The sequence below is a fragment of the Emys orbicularis genome, chromosome 3, assembly GCF_028017835.1.
Source record: "Emys orbicularis isolate rEmyOrb1 chromosome 3, rEmyOrb1.hap1, whole genome shotgun sequence".
In the NCBI taxonomy this organism is placed as follows: Eukaryota; Metazoa; Chordata; order Testudines; family Emydidae; genus Emys; species Emys orbicularis.
Window position 1 is genome coordinate 203,375,075 of NC_088685.1, and position 17,960 is coordinate 203,393,034.

At 38.5% G+C, this 17,960-nt stretch overlaps 1 protein-coding gene across 1 annotated transcript in view; it reads right to left on the reverse strand.

The window, feature by feature from the left end:
* Positions 1-17,960, reverse strand: part of MACROD2 (mono-ADP ribosylhydrolase 2) — a 1,323,621-nt gene that overhangs the window by 281,094 nt on the left and 1,024,567 nt on the right. The window lies entirely within an intron of this gene.

Below are 17,960 nucleotides of genomic sequence, written 5' to 3' on the forward strand. Positions count from 1 at the left end.
TTGAGCCTAATATTAATACTGGTTCAACTGTTCAATTACTGTGGTCTTAGGTATGTGTTACTAGTTGGTAAACTTGAGAAAGAGCACAAAGTTTGGAATAGGATAAAAATGAAATGAACACTAATATCAAAAATAAGAACACAAAAGGAATGGCAATGTAGACCTAGCTTGACATTAGTAACTTGTCTCATTTCTTAGTGGGCATGACTAGGAAGGTGAATGGGAGGTTAAGTTGTAAACAGGGGCTTAACAAGCAGTATATGCTGGCGTCAGGATGCTTGTGCTAGCGATGATAAGCAGGAACACTCTGATGCTAGGGGGCAATGGACAAGAGAAACCTGGAATGTAAAGACCAGGTTCTACATGAATGTGGACAGAGCATGCTGTACAGGAATTGGTTCCTGAAAAGTAACCAAGCCAATCATGAAGCATATGATGCAATGTATGGCTAACAATGCATGTGTTATTAGTGTTAGTAAAAATATATATAAGGTAAAGTCTTGTGCAACTTCGGATGTGTGGTACACACTATTACCCACTCCCTATGCTTGAGTCTGATCAACTCAGTGTAGCTTTGCTGTATTCCAAATAAAGGAACCTGAGTGGCAAGACTGGAGTTGAACTGAGTTCTTGGGGAAATGAATGGAAGAGGTCTCGGGAGAACCCCAATACATGTATCCTTTAAAACGTGTCACCTAGAGCATTGCTAGGGGAGATTCTTGCATATTCATTGAATTGAGAAATATCAGTGCATTCAATCACTAAGGTAGTATAGTCATCTGTTCCAAATGCCTACCTACTCCTGCAAGAATCATCCCTGACTTTGACACAATGAAAGCAGAATGAAAAAGATCCTTCAGAAGACCTAAAACATGATGGCTGGAGGGCGTCAACAGACACCTCTCCCACAGGTACCCTACCCTATAATGCACCAGATTTGGCTCAGGACAGACCACCACGGAGAAGCATAACACATTTGGTGGCCCATATGCTGTCCAAGTGAAAGCATGAGAACTAACCTTCAGCCACCATAGAAATGGATGTGCACTGTATGGACTGCCCACTAGCTATTATTAATCAAGTACGTTTTTAAAAGAGACCTTTAAAATTCAGTTTAACACCCCCACAAGCAATCCCAACACTATTAATTTCAACGCGAGTTGTAAGTGCTCAGGCTCCCTGAAAACCAGCCCATTTACTTAGGTGCCCAACTTTCCAAGTCTAAAAAGGACAGGAATGTAAAATGTCTATGACCAATCCTTTATTACTACCACTCTATATATGTTATTAAAGCTTGGATTATTTAAAATTTATACAGTTGCTTGGAGCAATTATAACTCTCCTAAATCATAGTACAGAGGCTGTGAAATAAAATAAAGTAGTCGATGAATAAGATCCTTTTACCAGGGTAACAATAAAATGCAATGTAAATATGTTTAAGAGAAGGTTTTAAAGTTCTGCCTAAATTAAACCATTTAGACCATTTCTTCAGAGTTCTACAATGGCTCTATGAGGCTGAGATGGGGAGGAGACATTCTCTGCCTACGTAGCAAAGGGGTAGGCCTAATTGCTTAGGATTGCTGGGAGAAGGGCACTTAGCTGTAGCAGTCACTACATCTGTTGCACAACTGTAGCCAGCACTCACCTGGTGCTTCTCTGCAGTGGTGGTCCTGTGTGCTGGCGTGGGGTGTACAGAAGACAGGGACCATGTGTGGGCTCTCACTCAATGCCTACAGGCACCCTCAAGAGCCCGGAGCACTCTGATCACTGTTGCCCCGCACTCTGAATCAAATTACACCTGCCTCCTGCAGGGGATGGGGTTCCTGCCCCCACTGTAGCACATTTACTTGGGGAGACCACAGTTTAACCATTAGGCCCCATTCCTGCAATGAGCTCTGTGTGGATGTGCCCCTGCACCCATGGAAGCCCCATTTGTGACACTGGGGCTGCATGCCAGGGCAGAAGTCCACTCACATAGTGTTGCTTGCAGGATGGAGCCCTTAGTATTTAAGGGTTAACTATGCCAACTGTAGTAACAGAGTGATAACGAGCCCAAGACGTGGAATTGTTATTAAATTTAGTCTGGGGAACTTGAGGGGGGGGGGGGGGAGATATGTTTTCTTAGAGGCATTTTGCAACTCTGTTCCTGCCAATTACTTTGGAAGTCACCAGATGCAAGGACTGGATGACAGGATGGATCACTCGATAAATTGCCCTGTTCTGTTCATTCCTGTGAAACATCTGGTGCCAGCCATTGTCAGAAGACAGGATACTGGGGTAGATGGACCGTTACTCTGGCCCAGAATGGTCGTTCTTATGTTCTTACATGAAGGACATAATATTTTTGTAGCAGTCAGAGAAATGAGAAGTGTTTTCTACCAATAATGGGAAAATTGCAAACCCTACCTGGAGAAACAAGTAATTTTTCCTTTTTGTCAAGTAGATGTCATTACAATCAGTGGGAGACATGGGGGGAAGGGGCTTGTTTTGTTTGTTCTCTCCAATAATTGCAACAGGGGTCCTGGTGCAAGAGATTTCAGGACACAAATCAAATCCCGCAAGCATAAAAAATGGCAGCACAGAATCTTATCAGGACATGTACTTAACAATGGCTATAAACACCAGAGAGTCTCTTCCTAACAAAGTGAAGATTAAACAAGTCTACATTATCAATCTGTCAAGAGGGACTTACTATGTCAGAATGAAGCCTTGCAGGGTCACAGCATGAGACAGCGATAATGTGAATAGACAGCACAGACATTATTATTCCAAAAAAGCAACTGGATAATTGCTTCATCTCATGTCTAACACGCAGTGATCAAGAACTTTTGGAGTAATTACACCCAGAAGCACAAGTCACTTCATATTGCTCTTATGCCTAGGACTATCAGAGAAGGATGGCATTATGGTTAAAGGCACGGGACTGGGGCTCAGGAGAGCGGCGTTCAGTTTCCTGCTCTTCCACTGTCTATTTCCCTCTTTACTTCATTTCTGTAAAATGGGAACAAAAATACTTTCTCTCATCCCATTTGTCTCTTATATTTCAACTCTATGCTCCTCAGGTTAGGGACTACCTCACACTATGTGTTTGCATAGTGCCTAGAAAAACAGGGTCTCCAACCTTGGTTAGGTGTCTATGTGCTACTATGATACAAATTAGAAATAATAGAAATAACATCTAGGTCTAAAAATCTATACACTTGCAGTCACTGTAACATGATTTGTTGATTTATGGATATGGAGCTATTTTCAAATAACAGCTCCTTTTCCAGCTTGCAAAACCCCATTTCATAGTGGCAGAGAAAAAGATACTTTTAATAAAAAAACCTCTGTCACTGCAGTTCAGCTAAACTCTAGCTTTTACTATGAACCATACATTTAACTCTCCCAATTTAAACATCATCTGGATAACAAATCATACACTATTTTATTAGCATATTATATTTCTAAACCTTTCAAAATATGGGAACCACATTTTTAAACCACCGATTTTAAAAGGGGGATAGTTTTCAGATTTAAAATGAACAGATAGGAAATTGTAGGGAAATATTTTCTTCTGGTAGCTCATACATTCCATATGTTGAGAGAGTAGCTTAAAAACGGTGCTACCTCAAGACTCATTAGCTGGTGACTTCACCATCAGACAGACAGATAGAAGAGAAAATGAGGAGAGGAATCTTTTGAATATTTCATTAACTCTGCTATTAAATTATTATGTGAATGTGCCTCAGGAAGGATTTGGCTGTGGTTTTTTAGACTGTTGTTTTAAGAAAATGATAACAGATCAATTTTAACATTTACAACATGCTGTTTCAGTTTCAATAACTCATTTTCTTTCTTAAGTGAGTACTATCAGAAATAAGTAACTGTTCCCACTTCATTAAAACTTTCTCTAAGAGTTTGAACAAAAGCTCTCAAAAAGTTATGTTTCTGTCTGAGTATCCTTAAGAATTACTGCTTTGGTTTCCATCTTTTAGTCAACAGAAATCTTCCCACAATGTCACATGAGGTGTAATGTCATCCGGAACTTAGAGCAATTTTCTTTTGTCCACACTGGAGCATGCATACATCATGCCCCATTGTTTCTTTCAAAACAGTCCTGTTTTCCTCCAAATTCTCACAAATTCTTAACTATTCTTCTGTATTTCTTGGCAGTTGGAAAAGAAAGAGCAAGTCTTTTCTCCTTAATAATTAACTGAATCATTTTTATTTTTCCTCAAATAGATATCTACAACATGAAGAGGTCCAAGGCAGTACACACATCCTCATTAAAACAATCCAGCATAGTTAATTGTAATCTCTGTTCTCTTACTACAATGTTACACTAAGAACTTTTTTTCTTTGACTACCTAGTACTTAAAGGGAAAAACAGCAGCCTGTTTTAATTTCCTGTCATAAAAATAATTAGAGACAAAACAGCTCCCCAATGTCATTAAGAATAATAATAAACCTAATGAAACATGCCATATCCTTTTTGGTGGAAAGGTAGATGTTAATCAACATAGTTTCTAATAAAGGTAGGGTAAAATTTTCAAAGGGCCTCAACACCAGATTTACAAAGGTATTTATGCACCTAAAGATGCACATACATACCCAGTGAGAATTTCAAAGGCACCTAGGCACCTAATTTCCTTTGAAATCAATAAGAGTTAGACCCCTAGATGCTTCTGAAAATCCCACTAGGTGCCAATTAGCATCTTTACACACTTAAATACCTTCGAAAACCTGGCTCTAAGTGACTTAGGACCTAACTCCTATTTTCAAAAGTGACTTTGGCATTTAGGGGCCTAAGTCACATTCAGAGTCAATGGGAATTAGGCATCTAAGTCAATTAGGAAGTTTTGACAATGTTATCTCTAATGTCTGCTTTGGGAAATATTTGATTAAAATAAATTATAAAATATGATTGATAGATGAAATACACAATTATTTATGAATGAAGAAAGATATTGTATTGTTAAAGTTCTGTGAACGTGTCCAGTCAAGGAACTTGACTTGAGCATTTGGGCTGTGTATATTTAAACTAAACTAGTCCAGTGTTGCCAACTGTTGTGACTTTATCAAACACCTGTCAGAGATGGTCTAGAGATAATACTTAGTCCTGCCATGAGTACAGGGGACTGGACTAGATGACCTCTCGAGATCCCTTCCAGTCCTATGATTCTATGAATCTTATAATGTTTGGTGCTTTTCTTACTGTCCCAGTTCCTGTAGTCATGTGACTATACAAGAATTTCAGATTTATTTATTTTAACAAAAAGTACTTTTCTAGCCCTCATGATTGTGGAGAAAAGCTTGAAAATGTGAACTCTTGAAAGCTCAAAACCCAGAAGGCAAATAGTCCCCCTCCCCCAAATTTAACATCATTTATTTTAAATCCTCCGATTTTTAAACCAATCTTGTGATTTTTTGGGGGCCTGACTGATGATTTTTAGAATGCCTGGAGTTGGCAATACGGTATTCTGTAAAACATCTAGAACTTGGACTTAACTCAGATGTAAAGTTTCATATGCACAGAAGAAAGGAGAGGATGGTTATTATTTTTCAGTGTTCAACTTTGCTTTTAAAAAGTAATTAATTTACAGTGACACGTTACATCTTTCATACTGTAAGATGTCACAAAGTGCAAGTTGCAATGAAAATGAAGTGTTCATTCAGAGCTAGCTATCTAATTAAGCATGAGTATCAATTGCTATATATGCAACATGGAAAATTAAATTGCACAAAGTTAAAATCAATGCATAAACTGCTATGGTTGAACCCTAATCCCACCGAAATTTGTTGACATCAGTAAGACCAAGATTTAAGCACCTATCCAGCTATGATAGGGTGGATGAACAAATCACTGTTCCTCACAAGTAAGCAATTAAAACCCAGCACCAGGCAGCCAATATCCTTACAGCTGCAACTAACAGTAATATTTGATAACATTCTCCGAAGGAACTCCATACACTTGATCATTCCGTCAATCACACATGCACAAATCACTGAAACCAGCATGATATTTTGATTTATGTCGAACAACAACAAAAACACATTTGGAAAACAAGCCCCTTTTGCGTTTGGATCTAACCTGGAATCAAAATTGTTGCAGTGGATTGATCTCTGGAGCTCCAGTTGGATTCTATTATTAATCGTTCATTAAATAACTGGTAACATTTATAGAGATTTTAGAAGAGATGCACAAATGTAAATTGGGACTCACCAGTTCAGGATCCTGTTTTTTGGCTCTATCACAGACTTCATGTGTAGCGTGAATGGGTGACATTTTTAGATCAAATCTTTATTCAGCTAAAAATGCAGATTCAGCAACAGAAACATTTGATGACTTTGTCTCAATTTTGCCAAATTGTTTTGGTTGGGAAAAAAACTTTAAAATGTAAAAATTGAGAAAAAGTTTCATTTTAGCATTTCTGAAATGAAACATATTGATTATTCACTATGACTTTTCCTTTTGAAATTTCCTTTAATTTATTTGAAAATATTTAAAATATTAAATGCTTGAAATCAAAATGAAATGTTTTGGTTGTTACTCAACCTGAAATATTTTTTTTGTTTAATTTTCAGAATTGCAATCAAACTGAAAAATCTGCATTTGCTCAGCTGTGTGTGTGTGTGTGTGTGTGTGTGTGTGTGTGTGTGTGTGTGTGTGTGTGTGTGTGTGTGATTTTGGAAAACTTATTTCTAACTCTCAGTTGATCATATTTCCCCTCTGTAACATGGAGGTAATAATACTAACTGTACCTCATGGGGATGTTATAAAGTTAGGTTTCAGAGTAGCAGCCGTGTTAGTCTGTATCCTCAAAAATAACAGGAGTACTTGTGGCACCTTAGAGACTAACAAATTTATTAGAGCATAAGCTTTCGTGGGCTACAACCCACTTCTTCGGATGCATATAGAGTGAAACATATATTGAGGAGATATATATACACACATACAGAGAGCATATAAAGTTAGTAGATTAATATTTGTAACGGATTTCGAGATCCATGGAATGAAGGTAATAAATGTAAAGTCTGATTATTGATAAAATCCCAAGTCCCTGCTCAGTACTTATTTAGGCAAGATTCCCACTAGCTGCAGCTTTTACCAAATAAGGCCTTCAGGATGGGCTGATAATGGTTATCAATGGAGCTATAGTATCATAGTTATCAAATGCTGGCTAAGAGGAATAATTATGTCCAAAGTAAAACACTATGTAGTCATAAAGAGTCAATGCAGTATTTATTTACTATTTGTTCACAGTCATTTTAATGAAAAAATAAAGGAAGTAACTTGTGACTTAACTTTGGCTGTTTCGGACATAGGAGAGGATTTTTGTTCCATATGATTGAGGAAGACAAATGTTATTGTTTTTAATACCAATATAAGAAAATATATATAGCAGGAAAGTTAGATATATGGTCAAGTACACTCTTTCTCTCTCTCTCTCTCTCACTCTAGGTATACATGAGAAATCTAACAGACATTTCCATGAAATTATTTTCAATATAACTATTTTACTGCAGCTAACAACATGTTTATTAAAGGTTCAATGAGCTAAGACAAACTAATATTTAACTACTGTTGACAAATGATTTCTCAGGGACTACTGCTCATTTAATAAAATGAATTTGCACTGCCCACATTTCTCTTCACAATCATACCATAAAATATTTTCATGGCATCTTTCTTGCAATGCATCACAAGGCACATTACATTATAGGACTAATCAGCAGCTAAAACACCACTGGAGCTTAGAACATAAAATTCAATATCTCGTACAATTTAAATAAAAAAGATAAGTTTTCACCATAGATTTAAACAAACTAAGAGAAACATGCCCTCCCTGCACGTGAGGGCGAGAGAGAGAGGTCCGGAGATGTGGAGTGTAGTAGTTCAAAGCTATTCTTTGATAAAGCTTGCAGGTGAACCTTAAACTAGAGCAAAGTTTACCAGAGGAGATCTAAAAGAATGGTCTACAACACATGGAATGAAAATGTCAGACACTAAGGCCACAAAACACCTTTCATATTCTAAGAAAGAACAGCAGTTTTTCAATGTACATTCTCATCTGACCAAAAGCCAATTAATCACTTTCAAAATCACCTAATGTTTGATCCCATAATCTCCATTTTAGAAGGAAACAAGCAGCTGCATCTAACATCACAGAAGTTCTCATACCCTGTTAGTGGACATGCTATTGGGAGAGCAAAGTTTTTGGTGGGAAAACTAATTTGATGAGAAACCAAATGAATCAATATTCACTATATTTTGTAAATCACAACAGCATCTGACATTCTAATTTTGAAAGGTTCCTCAAGAGACAGAGCAGAACCAAAGTTATCCATCACAACCATCGCCACCTTCATTAGTACTATAGTCAGAATATTGTAATTACCATCCTGGGCATCAGTAGACAGTGAAAAAGAAGACAAGATGACGATTAAGATCAAGGAACAACATTTCGGTTTTATCACAAAGATATGTGAAAATATTCAGTGAGAAGTAATATAGGACACCCAGTTAGACATAATGATGGCACCAACATTTACAGCCACTATATTAAACACACACATCTGAGTGTTGCCCCTTTCACAGTGATCATCCAGATTGTAATGGCTAAGGCCTCAATCTCGCAAATGTCGGTCCCACATGCTGTCCCAATGTGAGTGTGAAGTAGGGATTTGTACTTGTGGAACCCCTTCCATAGGCTGGGTAGAAAATATTAGTTAAGAAGATAACCTAAATACATGCCACTCAATAGTCTGTTTGGGTTGTGGGGTGGGGACCGGGTGTTGAGAGGAGTGGAGAATATGGCCTTGGCTACACTGGCGCTGTACAGCGCTGCAACTTGCTGCACTCGGGGGTGTGAAAACGCCCCCCCCCCCGAGCGCAGCGCTGTAAAGCGCCAGTGTAATCAGCACCTGCAGCGCTGCACGCTCGCTCGCAGTGCTGCAAGCTACTCCCCTCGGAGAGGTGGAGTACTTACAGCGCTGCGAGAGAGCTCTCACAGCGCTGGCGGTGTGACTACACTGCCGCGGCAGCACTGTGAATTGCCAAGTGTAGCCAAGGCCTAAGTTCAGGCCTTTAGTTCCTGCTGAAACCTACTGAGCTAACTCCCCTTTTTTGTCCCATGACTGCAGAGGTGCTAACTAGCCACTTCATCCTGAATGGTTTCTTATAGTATTTGTTAACTACTTATGCTAAATAGTTTGTTCCATCTTGTATTTAGCAGTGACACTCTGAGTATTTTTACCAGACCTGAAGAAGAGCTCTGTGTAGCTCAAAAGCTTGTCTCTTTCATCAGTAGAAGTTGGTCCAATAAAAGATATTACCTGACCTGCCTTGTGTCTCTGAACTATATGAAATGTTGAGACACACAATGGAAACAGACATACTATTGCTTACAAAAATGAAACTAAAAGCAGCTGGTCTCTGGTAGTAGTTAATTCATTACTGACCTGTCACTTAGCTAATATCACAAGGTTCCTGGTGAGATATGTATTTATTTACAAGCATTATCACAGAGCTTATTACCATAATATATGAACACTCTAGATGTTACACAAAACTGGCCTTAAAAAAGATTTCACATAAAGCATTGCCTGGAAACATTTTAACCTTCAAATTCTCATCAGAAGACTTTCCCCAACCAATAATCAAATGTATACAACATCTCTTTTGTAGCTAATGAGGGCAGAAGGATCTCCTATCCCAGGAGTGCTTCTGGAACCTGTAATTATGAACATAAATCTCTTGAGGTCTAAAAATAATTCTGTATGTTATAGTAGGATTTGCATGTTAACAATAAGCATATTTCCAGCTGTCTGCTTTGACAGCAAAAAGATAGCCTAACATCCCTATAATTATATTCTTCTAAATCCAACTTTCATATTACTAGAAACCAGTTAAGTCCCATCTGCAGTCAAACATTTCTCATTGCTGCAGTCACCATAGTACTTGGCTTTCATGAAAATCCAACCTACACACCCCTCTGCCTGCAACAGAAGAGAACTCACTGTGATACAGCGATGGAGAAATGTATCTTCTTTTTTTATACAGCAGATGTATAACACTGTATAAAAGTACACAGGAAATTCTATTTGTACATTTAGCTGTAGAACTAGAATACATATAGTTGGTGAGCATTTCATTAGTTCCTTGCTGGCACCCTAAATACAGTATACTGTTGGTGATACCATACACTACTCATAAGCATCCCACGCCATCATGTTTCATTCTAGCACTAAAATAAGACTCTTGCTTTAATAATGCTGAACCAAATAAATCTCTTTTCAATCTAGACGTCAACTTGGGATTTTCAAAAGTGCTCAGTGTTGGCCAAACTCTGCTCCTACTGCAGGCAATACTAAAACTCCCATTGACTTGAGCAGGAGCAAAGTTAGGCCAAAACTGAGCTCTATTGAAAAATCCAACCTCAAAGTCTAAACAGCCTAGTATTCTGAATTTAATTCCTTACTATTGTTATTATACTAATGACATGATTATGTGTATCATGGAAGCTTGCAATAGTGTTTGTTTATACAGCACCTGTAACAACGAGGCCCTAGTCCTGAACCAGCCAAGATCAGAGCCACACTGTGCTAGGCACTGTACAAACAAATAGTGACAAGATCCCTCCTTCATGGAGTTTACAATCCAAGTGCATAATCCTAAACCCACTGACAGGAGTCTTTCCATTAACTTCACTGGGCTTTGGATCAGGCCCGAACTGAAGACAAGATGCAACATGTGAGTGTGAAACAACAGGAAGGAAGAGTGGGGGAGGGAAGATGCGGGTGTGACACTGGCAAACCAGGTGCCAGCTCTTGTGCAGGCACTTAGGTTAAGTGTCACTGAACACTGACAAATGCATAGCTGGAAGCCAGTCTGTCTCCCTTGTGTCAGTATAGTTAAAATAGGTATTGGGCTTATATCAATGTGTATAATGTTTAGATTTTATGAAATGCTTGTAAATTGCTGCATGCATTAATCTCACTTATAGCCGCTGTATCCCGTGCTATCAGGTACTACTTAAGTGTTTATTCTATCACTGTAAAATGTTGATTCTGAAACTATGTAACTCACCAAACTGGAAAAAACTTCACCTAATGCAAAATGCTTGATTCCTACACAAGGTACTATCTCCTGCCCATCAGGAAGGACTAATAAATCCAAATGGGCCATTGTGGAACAAAATCTTTGTTGATCGCCTCCCCCACAGCCCTGAAAAAGGTCGCCTCCCCCAAGCCCTCATCCCATCCCAGCTTGAACACTGGGGGAAGGGAATAAAAACGCCTTTTAAGGAGAATTTATGACTCCTATGATGCTTGGATTCTGAGGGACAAGGCTTTCTAAGCACAAGCAAAGAGTCCTCAACTGTTTAGCTTGAGTTAGTCCTAAAAGACATATAAAGATAGCTTATTATAGAAGTTTTGTCATCATTTGGAGTTGAAGACTAACTCATGCGTGTGTGTATATGTTACCTGCTTTGCCCTTGTAAATAACTCTTGGTTTACTATAGGATTGGCTACAAGCTTTCTCTTTGGTGTGAGATCTCAGGTGCAAACTGACCTGGGGTAAGTGACTGGTCCTTTGGGACCGGGAGTAATCTGAATATTTTGTGATCTTTGGCTTAAAGTGACCATCTATCACAGAGTGAAGCTTGCCTGGGTGGCAAGATAAGCAGGAATGTCCAAGGGGACTGTCTGTGACTCCCTGGTGAGACTGTTATAGTGCTTTAGGAGTTCACCCTTGTTTCTGGGTTGGTGAAATCTAAGTATAGCATATACAAGCAGTTTGAGGTTTTGGCCCTGCTTCTTGACAGTCTGCGCTGAGGTTGGCACTCCTCATGGGCCACTCCAGACAGCGTGACTTGGTAACAGTAATCAGGCTGTGTGGTTACCTGGGCTGGTGATATGTACGTGACAGAGCGCAATCATTTAAAAAGGAGTGTTTGTTTACTTTTAAACAGACCTGAGATAGAGCTGTGATCACGATATGGAGAGGTCAGAGGGCACCTGGCTCTGGGGTGAGCTGGAGGCTGTGTGGGAGGCAGAGCGATAGGCTAGAGGCAGCAGCATGGGAGCTGGCTGCAGAGAGAACACTGGGCAGGTTGGGAACTGGAACTCAAAGGCCGAGAGCCAGGCTGGGATCCCCCAGCAAGCAGGCCAGTGGTAGCTGCAACAGGAGGATACTCAGGAGCAGCTTGCAAAGAGGAGGACGAAAGGACTGAAGTCTGGCAGGAGGATCTGCCCCACCTTGGTACTTCTGGACTGGCCTTCCCAAAAGGGCTGAATTAGGAACTGTTGGTTCATCTTTTATTCTTAAGTTAGAGCCATTGTGCCTAGGGTAATTGCACTGTTTACTACTGGCAGTCCTATAACAGCTGTTATTCATCAGACTCTGAGTGCTTATGGGAGCACACAGACTGCTAGAGCCCGAAGGGGCAACAGCATAGACACAGAGCATTTGCCTCCATATTGGTGGTACACCCAGCATGCTGCCAGTCATCTAGGGGACTGGTCTATCACAGCCACTTCCTGTAGTGGGGTCAGTTACGGTATCCTTTGCAACAGTCTAATAATGCACGTATAACAGTCTGCCTGGCTGGTACATATGTCTTCTCCAGTAGGGAGGTGATAATAGAACAACAAGTGGCTTTATTGCAGGCCCAACAGTGGAATGATGAAAGAGAAAAAGTTCACCAGAACTGAGGTTTGAACACTCACTGATTAAGGTTCTGTTACAGGAGTTCTGTGTTAATCGGGCTTGACAAAAGTCTCAGAGTTCACTTCTTGCAAAATTTCACTCAGAAATGTAAAACAAAAAGTACAAACCATACATGCAGGGCAAGTAAACCATAATCGGGGGGGGGGGGGGGGAGTTATGTGCTCCAGATCTGGTCCAAGAAGGACATAGAGACTATAACTTAGAAGTAGCAGTGACCTTATATATGATTGAATGACCTTGCAGGGTCTGACTGTGTTATGCATAGCATTGTATATGGCCTTGAAAGGTCAGGAATGAAATTGCCCTACGTCAAGATCTTTGTATGGCTTTGTCTGATGTCATAATTGTAGGGGAAACCATCTGAGATGGAAATGGACACAGGAGCTGCAGTATCACTTGTAACAGATGCAGCACATCATAGCTAACTCAGACAACTTCCCCTGCGAACAGACAAAATAGGGCTGTGGATAATTACAGGGGAACAAGTAACCATTATAGGGGCCGTGGAGAGCAAGATGAACACTATTAACAAAGAGCTGGATTGCAAGTCTTTGTGATAAAGAGTGATTGACTATCCCTGCTGGGCTGAATGTGATTTGAAAAGATGTGGCTGAATTGATGAGAAATGTACAAGATGCTGAAAGGTGAAATAAGTTTAAACTGAAGAACTGCAAAAATATGTTTCCATTTTCATGGGAAAAATAGGTAGCATGAAAGATATCACAGTATAGTCCGATAAAAAGTGAGGTAGGTAGCTCAGGTGTTGCAAAGCGGGAATACTATATGTCATTAGACCAAGACTGAATTGGATTTGTAATGTCTAACAAATGAAGTTTGGTCATGTGTCACACATAAGTAGTAAGGACCATTATCACATACAGTGAACACACTCCGTGGTATTACATGACAGAAACATGATGATCAGCTTTTAGCATGTTCACTGACTGGAAGACCCACACATCACTGGATGAACAAACAGAAGAATTTCAGATCTGGACCTTACGGATGAGACATTTTCAGAATTCTTCCCCTACAGAGCCCTCTCTATAATCAGTGTCAGAGTAGGACACAAAACTGAGAGTGTACACTGTATTGTAAATATAGCACGTAGTTTAACACAGAGCTGTGTAGAATGCCAAGGCTATATTGTCACTGCTCTGTCTCCTTTACCCTGGAAATCAGTGGAACAGGACACAGTTGCAGTAGGAGTTTTGAGCTTTTTAAAACCATTTCAGTAGCAGCCATCTTAAGTAACTTTTTTAAAATAAGAAAGAAGGAATTTGTTGCTGACATGCAGCTGTTTGTCTTTTGTTAGCTCAGAGTCTATTTATGTTCCCTGCCTAATAACCAATTTATGGTATTTAACTGTACTAAGTAACTGGTAGTGGAATGTGGTCCTTTACCTCACTTGTGGGCAAAGCTCAACAGCAAAAATACAGCAGAAAACCAGATGTGGCTAAAGACCAAACATCTGGCAAAAAATTCAGTAAGTGCTGACAATACAGTATTGATGGAACCTTACACTACAGTGAGTAGAGAGTGCCAAAAAACCAGCAGATGGCACTAACCTTATTCTCCCCATCAGCAGCTCTGAAATGATGGATATTATATTAGGAGATTCCAAGTTCAAATGCAGTAAGTCATAAAACATATGAGCAGTGAATAAAGAAGAGGTTCTTTGGTAACATTTATCAATAAGAAAATAAATTTGCTATCTGCATTTCATTATGACTTACACAGCTAACTACCTTTTTTAAAAATCAAGAAGTGTTGGGGCAGTGACACAGAATGAGGAAACATCATTATCTGGAAGTATACTACTAAATGGGAGATGATGGTTGAGAGATATTCACAGTTAAAATGGTGAGCTGTGGTTATTCACCCAACTGAGCCATCAACATTAGCTCCAAAGTAGTCAAAACAACAGTGCAACAATGGAAGCTGCTATCCTCATGTAGAAAAGACCTTTATCTACTCAGCCTGTCAAATTGATTCAGTCTCACAGTTGGGAATAGACTTTTGTAAACAGTATCAATTTAGGGAAATGAAACTCAAAACAGCATTAACTTTAAATCTTGTATTTAATATATGTAATACAGGAGTTTCCTCAGGCTTCTTAGATTTCATCTCTATCAGGCATTCAAAATCTCCCTTTAAGCTCCCTTCCAACTTTACCCTGGTTCCAAGGGTTTTAAGTGCATCAAACTCAAAGCAGAAGATGAAGAATGGAGCCTCAATCTAAGGTCAATACAGGAGCATTCAGCAGTTGCAGAAAACCATGTCCTCTGCAGAAAATGGTCATTCACTCTTGCAGAACTGCAAAACTTTTGACAGAGAGAAAAATGTCTTTCCCAGTATGGACAGACCTTTTGCAATCAAACATAAAATTACTCTGGTATGATAAAGACACAAACTCCAGCTGGAACAGCATACAGTAGAAAGCGTAGGACCAGAATTGTATCCGTTACACTGGAGTAAAATCAAGAGTAACTCAACTGGCATCACTGATGTAAATGAGGTCGGTATCTCACCCATGCAGTCTAAGAAATACAGCATGAGAAAGTCTCCTCAGATCATTCTTTCAAGAAAGGAGAAGTGTTTGAACAAGTGAAAAATTGAGAAAAAAAGTTGTAAATATATATAGAGAGAAAATAAATCATATTCTTAATGAAAGAAATACAAACAATTAAAAAATCATTTATAAGAAGAATTAGAAAAACAAGGCAGAGAGAAATACAAAACAAATGAAGAGTTCAGTGTAATATTAGCCACCTCTCAGCCTGGACTATCAGCCACTAAGCAAGAGGAATCAGCCTTCAAAATATAACGTAGTTATTTTTATTTCTCCATCTTCTCTCAACCATGATCTTCCTCAGGAAGGTTAATTATCCTTGTCTAACACTGAAAGCATATATCAAACCCCTTAACTATGGTGCTGCAACAGTGACCGCATAATACAGAAAATCAAAACAAATCTAAACAAAATTTAGACTTGATCCAACATTTCAGTTTACAGGCACTGTAATAATATTTTAACAATATTGTAGGTAGGAGCTAGGCATTATTCTGTTTTAAAAACACCCTGACCTTTGTCCAACCAAGAGATGAAAACCCATAGGCTGGCAAAAAATCTGGCCCCAACAACTTAATTTTTCTGTGCCCTTTAGCTGCATTTGCTAGTAATAAAAATAATCTCGTTTCCAGACTTTAAGCATGACATAATGGATAGAATGGTCTGTCCCTTATAAGAAGTTAAATTTAGCTAACTAACTATCTCATATATGCAACATTAGGCAAACTATAGAAAAAACAATTTTGTTTTAGCAAAGTTCATAACTCTTCTGGTTTCAGATGCTCCCAAGGAGAAATCACTGAAGAAAATTGAACAAAAATGCCTCCTTCTATAAATGTTTGTGGTTGTACCTTATAAGGCAAATTTAACTGCTTTTATGATATGCAGCATATAACAAGAGGTTTATATGAAAGCCCTCTTAAGAAAATTCATGTCATACACCCAAAAATCTGCCAGGGGCTATGAAAAAAAAAAATTCAAAAATATATAATGCTTTCAAGAATAAGCTACTTCTGTATAACTCTTAATACAGGAAAACATACTTTGAAAAGGGATTTCTGAGCTTTCCTTAAAAAGACTAGGCAAATTATGATTTTATACTGCTTTCTGCCATGGTTACTTCACAAGAATTCATCACTGTTTGCCTTGGGGAAAAGTAACTGTGATTATATAGTGCAAAACAAGCAGCATTAGCCTTGAGGTTGGAGGCAACACCTAAAGAATTCTGAATCCTTTCAAGGTTATGAAAATGCACATTGACTTTTTTTTAATAGGATGAGTAAGTTATGCCTAAGGCAATAGAAATCAGAGTAGCTTAGCTAAGGAGTCTTAGCGATAGTGTGATTACTCATTTTCTTCTCCTGAAAGACCATTTCTAGTTCCTATGTATTCCTAAAGTATCCCCTAAACACAAATAATATCTTCACCTTTTAGTCAACCTGTGCTTACGCAAAAGGTAACTTCACGCAAGTGTAAATTATAGCACTGCAGACTATTCAAAAAGAGCATCAGGATTTGGCTAAATTATGGAGAAAATAATCCCAACACTTAATATACTACATTATCTCCTGTCACCGTGTATATGTTCTAGTTAATGTATAGTGAAGTGCAACCTTTGGGCTTTTAATTCTCCCCCCATTTCCCACTTCATGAATTTAAAACAAAAAACAAAAGAACCCACAAAGCATTTGTAATTGTTAATGTAAAACTTTCAAGATGGGTCTGTTTTTCTGTCTAACAGCCTTGGCAGTGTTTTTTGTTTTAATAAAAATATGGAAAGCTTATATTGCAACTTATTCTATTTGGTCTTATTATAAGTCGATAAATAACAATACTATAAACAAGTGGCAGAAGTTGGTCAAAATATTATTTGATGATGGGGTTCATGTGTTTGTGATTTATAATTGTGCATGTTGATTTATATAAGTGTTTGTGGCAAACATTCATATTGTTATTTGTAGAAACATTACCATCTCCTCCTCCTCCTTTCAATCTGAGAGTTAGTATATCATCACAATGAATATTTGCACATTGAAAAGCCCTCATCCCTATTGATTACACTGCCAGAAAGGGTAGTTTCAGTGGTAAGAATGTTTATGATGTTATCTTGTGCAATCCTTATACAAACCTAGGGATGCATACACGATGAGAACAATATACATTTGAAAATCGCCAACAGTTGTTTTCAACAACAGCAGGTGTCTAATAATGTGTGTGACTCTGTGCCTGTGTTATATTACAGTAGCATCAAATCAAATACCTAGGAACATCCCACAAGATTATTCTAAGCTAATTCTGTACATAAAATAATATTTATCCTTTTAAAAATGCAGTATTTTAAAACTTAAGTTAAACAAGTTCTTGTTTCAGTTAAAATACTACTTTTCCTAGTTAAAAAACCTAGTCATCAACAGAACAAAAATGAAATACTAACGTTTGTAAGGCAATTAATATAGACATTATCCATTGCAACTGAAGGCACCTTTTCAATAAACAAAGAACATGCTTTATTATATGAATTCTGAAAAATTCACAAGCAAATAATGAAACGGAAACATAGAGAATGAAAGGTGTGGCTACTACTACCCACAACTAGGAGTTTCCGTGCTTCTTTAATGAGTTTTGAAAAGTGGGCAAGGCTTGCAAATCTCAAAAGCATTTAACCAAATTGCA